We start from the raw sequence: 7,057 nt of genomic DNA, 5'->3' as shown, positions 1-7,057 counted from the left end.
ATACTTTGGACATGTTGTGAGGAGAGACCGGTCCTTGGAGAGGGACATCATGCTTGGGAGGGTGGAGGGACAGCGCAGGAGAGGAAGGCCTTCTATGAGGTGGATTGATTCAGTGACTAGGATAATTGGGATGGGAGTGTCTGAGACAGTGCAATTGGCACAGGACAGAGCGGAGTTTGGGCTGTTGTACATAGGGTCGCTATGAGTTGCAAGCGACTCGAAGGCACATAACAACAACAACAACAACAACAACAAATGACCTTTGTGTCCCCTAAAATTATGGTCCTGAGGCGCCATAACCAGAAATTCTTTCCCTCAGTATTTTTGGTTATTATTAAAAGAGTTAAATAATATTGCCTTCTGTTAACTCCACTATTACATGAATGTATTTGTAGGACATAAACATAATGCAAAATAGAATTTTTATTTATTTATTTTTATAAATTTTATTTTCTTTTTCATGTGTACCGTCAAATTGGATCTGACTGGTGCAGGAGATTGTCACTCCTTCTCCAGGCGAGCATCTGGTGAATTCGAACTGCACGGCTCTGGGATTGCAGTGCAGCTTCTTGCCATTAGGCCGCCATAGCTCAAAATAGAATTTTTTATGACCAATGACTTATTCATCGTGAACACATTTTTTAGAAAACAAATGACTCTATAGGAGTAGCCAGTTTCTGCAGAAAGATCTCAACCTTAGTAAAGTAAGTACAGGGTCAGCTAAAAAAGAATACTCGCCATGAGATAACTTGATACAGTGACTGCAGCAATGTGTTTAATTAAAGCAGAAATTGTTAGGACAGTTCAGGATCAGGCACATTTAGTTCTGTTGTACTAAAAGCAAGAGGCCACCAGATGCTCTGCTGGAGAAGGAGGAACAATCTCCTCCTGTACCAGTCAGATCTGATTTGACTGTACACACACACACACACACACACACAAAATAGAAGTTGTTTAAAAAAAAAAAAGAGGCAACTCAACGGTACCTGGCAACAATAAACTAGCATACAATTTATCTCTCACACAGTTTGTAATCAAGTAAAGATGAGTTTGGACTGAAATACGATGGACTCTGCCCATATATGAGTGGTGCTAACCTTCCTTGGGTTCTACGTGAATATGATTAGTGCAGGCCTTACTTTCTGTTCTCGATGGTGACAATTAAAGAAGAAAACATTGAAACTTCCTCTCTTTAGCATCCTCCTCCAGGGCAACTTTCTAGAGAAGGAAGGTGTGTTAGATAACATGAGGAGAATGTAAAACAGAACATGCTCTGTTTCCATTTGAGTTGGTGCCACATCCAATATCATGATTATTCAGCAGTGACAGAGAGAAGTAGGAAGATTTATGAGACTGAGGCAGTGTTGCTGGCTCCCCACAGGCTGCAGGTGATCATGATAAGGAAATACAGAACTGCAGAAGCATCTAGTAGATACAAAGAGGTTGAAGCAGGCAAAGCAAAAGGCTGAGACAGACCCCAGACTTCAGTTATAATAAAGCCAGCACAGTGCTCCAAAGGCCGGGGAAGACTTGCCATATCTCAGCAAGGCCACCAGTTCACAGAGATGTCCCTTTGCTCCAGAGAAAGCCTTTATACTTCACCTGGATTTGAGGACCATATTCTTCTAGACACTGTGAGGTCACAAATTTTTCTGTACTGCAAGAGATCATTTTGCAGAATAAGGGGGGAAAGGGAGGAAAAGGTGAAAAATTTTGCACTGACCCAGAAGGAAAATGTATCATCTAAAACTGACTAAACTGAAAGAGGGTAATACCTTGAATTTACAAGTTGAAAATTTGGGTTTTTGTCTCTTCTGCCTCCCCACCCCATCCACTACAGAGCATGGTGGGAACTTGGAAGAAAAATTAGCTCACAGAGAACTTTTAAAATAGTGTTTTCTTTTTATATGAGAATTACATCGTGGTTGTTAGGTGCCATTGAGCGGGTTCTGACTCATAGCAACACTATACACTATAACACAACTCATAGAACACAGCGCTGCTCAACCCTGCACTGTCCTTACAATCCCTCGCTGCTGGATTTGAGCCCACTGCTGCCAACCACTGTGTGTCAAGGCACCTGACTGAGCTTCTGCCTCTTTCTCACTGACTCGACTCGACCAAGTCTGATGTTCTTTTCCAGAGACTAATCCCTCTTAATAAATAGCATATTCAATATTCTTTGCCATTACCACAATTAAAAGCAGCAATTATTATTCAGTCCTTCTCGTTAATTTATTGGAATGTTGTTGTTGTTACAAGCCATCAAGTCAGAACTGACTCATAGCTAAAGATTTTCAGACACTATAAATCATATAAGAGGAAATTGTGCATCCTTCTTTGTGGAGGAGTGGGTGGATTTGAACTGCATGCTTTAGGTTGGCCATGCAACTTCTTACCCACTAGGCCACAAGAAGCTAAATATTTCTGACTATTAGGCTGCTTCAAATTTTACATTAAAAACTTAGCACAAAAACAGAGAGGCAATTAAGTAGAAAAATTAGAAGAAACCACTAAAACAAGATAAAGTGTGTTTTTGAAAGTAGCCTAATGTAACAGGCTATGTTGTGGTGACTCATAGCTGACCCTCTGGTGGTTTTTGAGAGGCACTTAATCACATGGGAGGAGATTGCCCATCCTACTCCCAACAGAGCAGCTGGTGGCCTTCAAGCACATGCCTTTGGGATTACAGCACATCTTCTTGCCACTAGGCTACCAGAGCTGGGACTCTTCCTGTTTCTTCTGATTTTGTGCTGAGGTCTAAAGCAGAGAACAAAGCTAAAGCTTCTGAACATGGATGCTGCCATATCTTTGTGGAACTTTCTATGGCCACAGTGAAGCCATTCTAGACCCCTCTGCATATGATAGCTCTCCACAGTGCCATGTGACTCTGCTAATTCACTTAGCTGAATCGGCTCATTGGATCCTGAGATACTGCCATGAAGGTAAGATAATAAGCCTTTCCTGTTGAATGAGATTTTTTTTTCCTCTTGACGTTTTTGTTGTAGTTTCCTAAATTTTATTTATTTTGTGGCTGCTGAGAATATACACAGCCAAACATATTCTAATTCTACAACTTCTGCGTGTACAATTTAGTGACTTTGTTTATATTCTTTGAGTTGTGCAAACATTATTCTCACTCTTTTCTGAGAAAATAAACTCACTGCATACTCAGGTTCCTATGTAATCTTTCAAAGCTCTTGTTAATTTAGGGAGTTCTTGTGGTCTAGTGTTAAAAAATTGAGCTGACAACCCAAAGGCAAGCATCTCAAATTCACCAGCTGCTCCACAGGAGAAAGAGGGATAATCTCCTCCCATGCAATTTACAGCCTCTGAAAATTGGCTGAAGGATCAGCTATAAGTCAGTTGCAACTCAGCAATATACAACTGTCAATTTGAACCCATTTAGGTAGTTCTTTAAAGATCATAATGCTCAAGACAGATCTTTTTCACTAGTTAAATTTAACTGTACAAGTTTTTCAACGTTATTTTTCCAGATTATTTTTTCCTCTTGATAATAATACTTTTCCTTAATTTGTACATATTTCCCCTTTTGAAATCAGCTGTAGTGAACATAACATTGAACAAAGAGGCTCCAAATGCAATCTCCAGCTTTATATAAAGCAAGAGACAGTTAAATTTCAGACTCTGTTCTCTGTAATCACATGAAAATACCCACCTACCATTCTGTTTTTAAATTTTTTCCTCTTGTCTAGTCTAAATGCACCTACTATGAGTGTCATGGAAAAACCACATGCACCATTACCACTGTGGCCAATCCCCTGGGTAAAAGAAAACATTTAATATACCTGTCCCAGCATCTAATAATAACAAAAACCCTACATGACAGATGGAGATAATGATTTTATGTCTTTCCATAATGATGAAAGTAAAACATGATCTTTCATGATAATCACTTTGTTATTCACGGAACTTTATTGAATTTCCTCATGAATTTTAATGGGACATCCATTTTCTCACAACTTATTCCCACAATTCTCTGGGAGACTATGCAGAATGTTGTCTATTATCTTTTTCTTTCTTTCAATGATACAATTATCCCACCTAAACCAAAAACTTTGGGATGCCACCTTTCCACTATATTGATCCGAGTTCTAGGTTTGGATCTAGGTCAGAGGTCTAGGTTGATATTAAATAACTTAGAATTATCAAGTTATACACTTGGGATTGCTATTTAATTTTGAAAAGAATTTACTTTAAAAATTATCTGGGATATCTTGGACTCTTAAGAGTGCTTTTTAAAAGGAATAATAATAGTGGCATTTATGAGGATACATAATTGATTTTCTGTCATCATTCTGAAAGTTGGTTTGGAAAGCACTTGCAATTTTTCTTCATTATTGTTCTTTAGTTAATTTAGGTACAGTTAGTATTGAAATTCAGCCCCATATTATTTGTAGACAAAGTAATCTTAGGGTTGCTTGTGACTAGATTAGATTTTCCTTTTTTTAAGGACAAAACTGAGTCTTACTTATCTTTTGTCCTATGAAGTATCTAGCTCTAGGTCTTCTAAATAGCAAGGCCTTGTGCATACTCACTTTGTAAGTAAAAGGCACTTTTTGCAGGAAGTAAAAACTAGGGATAAAATGAGGGTCTTACTAGATTGTGGTATGAGGGAATTTTTAGGATTATGGAAATATTCAACGTATTTATTATGATCATCATTACATAGCATATGCATTTGTCAGAATTCATTAATTTGTGCACTTGAAATTGGTGAATTTTATTGAATTTTACCTCAATGAAACTAGTTAAAGATCTTGTGACATTACTGTGATTTTCTTTTTTTTTTTTACTGTGATTTTCTTATAGGAAATATTGAAGGAGGTAGTTAGCATTTGTTGTTTGTTATGTGCTGTCTAGTCACCTGCAATTCACAGTGACCCTGTGTACAATAGCTCTGAACCCTGCTCTATCTTCAGTCAACCTCACTGTCTGTGATACACCTACCCCCATTAATCCAGTCATTGAGTCAATCCATCTCATCTAGGGTGCCTTTTTGTTTTTCTTCTAGCAAGCTGTAAGATACTTTCCAGTAACTAACACTATGTTCATGATATATTGTGTTATTCATTAGTATTTAAGTTTCTTGGAGAAGAACCCATGTCTTGTTCATTGCTAATATCCCTATCACCTAGATTAGTACTTTGAATTCTTTAATGAATGAATGGATAAGTGAATAAATAAATTTTACATGTGTCTTTCTGACTATAGTTACACATCTCTTTCTTTAAAACTTTGAAGTTCTACCAATTCTTCACTTTATTATTGTTTAATTTTTGCTAGGTGTTAATATTAATTAATATCAATATAGGTATGAATAGTAATTAATATTAATATTGATGGATGGATTGAGGCTCAATATCAAGAAAACAAAGATTCTCACCACCGGACCAATTGGCAGCATCAGAACGGATGGTGAAGAGATTGAGATTGTTCACAGCTTTAGTTTGCTTGGCTCCACAGTCAACACTCTCGGCACCAGCAGCCAGGAAAGGAAAAGATGTATTGTGATGGGAAAGTCTGCTGTTAGGGACCTCTCAAAAGTACTGAAGCACAATGGTGTATCTCTGGAGACTAAGGTGTGTCTGATACAGGCCATGGTCTTTGTCATCACTTGTTATGCATCAGAGAGTTGGACAATGACTAAGGAGGATAGAAGAAGAATTTATGCCTTGAGGTGTGGTGCTGGAGAAGAGCACTGAGGGTACCATGGACTTCTAAGAAAACAAACAGATTCATACTTGAGACGGTTAAACCAGGCGGCTCCTTGGAGGCAAGGATTCTGAGGCTTCATCTGACAGTTTGGACATGCTGTAAGGAGGGACGGTCCTTGGAGAGGGACATCATTCTTGGGAGGGTGGAGGAACAGCTCTGGAGGGGAAGACCCTCTATGAGGTGGATTGATTCAGGGACTGGGGTAATCGGGATGGGTGTATCGGAGGACAGAGCAGAGTTTAGGGCTGTTGTACATAGGGTCACTGTGAGTTGCAAGCGACTCAACGACACATAATAACAACAACATTAATATTTTCATTACAGGTAGTCCCTACAGTTAGAATTGGGTTCCATTTGGATGACTACTACATCCTAAGATCATTCTGATATAAGCTGAATACCTCTATTTTTCTGGTTTTCATTAGCACTTCCTTTTATTATCTCTTTCTTTAATAAACATGTTGTTTTTGTGTACCATAGACTCCCACTCTCTGGTGAGTTTTCAGAGGCAGTTAATCACACAGGAGGAGATTGCCCATCTTCCTCCTGCAGAGCAGCTGGTGGCTTCGAACTGTGAGCCTTTGAGATTGCAGCACAGCTCTTTGCTACTAGGCCACTAGGGCTCAATAGACCTATAGGTAAAAATACTCCTTGTCAAACCTATAAAAATACACATCTGTTCAGGTTGCATGTTTACCTCTGTATGTACTCACAGATATTGTTTGTTGTTTCCTGTTATTGGGGGATTGTATATATAGTAGTATCTACCTTTGTTGTATTTTACTTTTATGCACTACCCAGTGGTGACCTCATTTGCCGGTCATTATGTTTTCCTGCCCTCTCATTGAATATTGCCTTTCTCTTGAGAAACCTATACTTGGACCAAGAGGCAGTTGTCAGAACAGAGCAAGGAAACACTGCATGGTTCAAAATTGGGAAGGATGTACGCCAGGGATGTGTCCTGTCTCCATACCTTTTCAACTTGTACGCAGAACAGATTATCTGGGAGGCTGGGCTCTATGAGGAGAAATGTGGGGTCAAGATTGGTGGAAGATCTATCAACAATCTGCAATATGCAGATGATACAACCCTGCTTGCTGAAACTGAGGAGCACCTGAAGCACTTACTGCAGAGGGTCAAGGACTGCAGCCTCCAATATGGATTGAGGCTCAATGTCAAGAAGACAAAGATTCTCACCACTGGGCCAATTGGCAGCATCAGAATGGATGGTGAAGAGATTGAGATTGTACACAGCTTTAGTTTGCTTGGCTCCACAGTCAACAGTCTTGGCACCAGTAGTCAGGAAATTAAAAGGTGC

Source organism: Elephantulus edwardii, unplaced genomic scaffold (genome assembly GCF_000299155.1).
Source record: "Elephantulus edwardii isolate Elephantulus edwardi_28Jun2011 unplaced genomic scaffold, EleEdw1.0 scaffold00257, whole genome shotgun sequence".
NCBI lineage: Eukaryota > Metazoa > Chordata > Mammalia > Macroscelidea > Macroscelididae > Elephantulus > Elephantulus edwardii.
Note: the sequence above shows the minus strand (reverse complement) of the source record.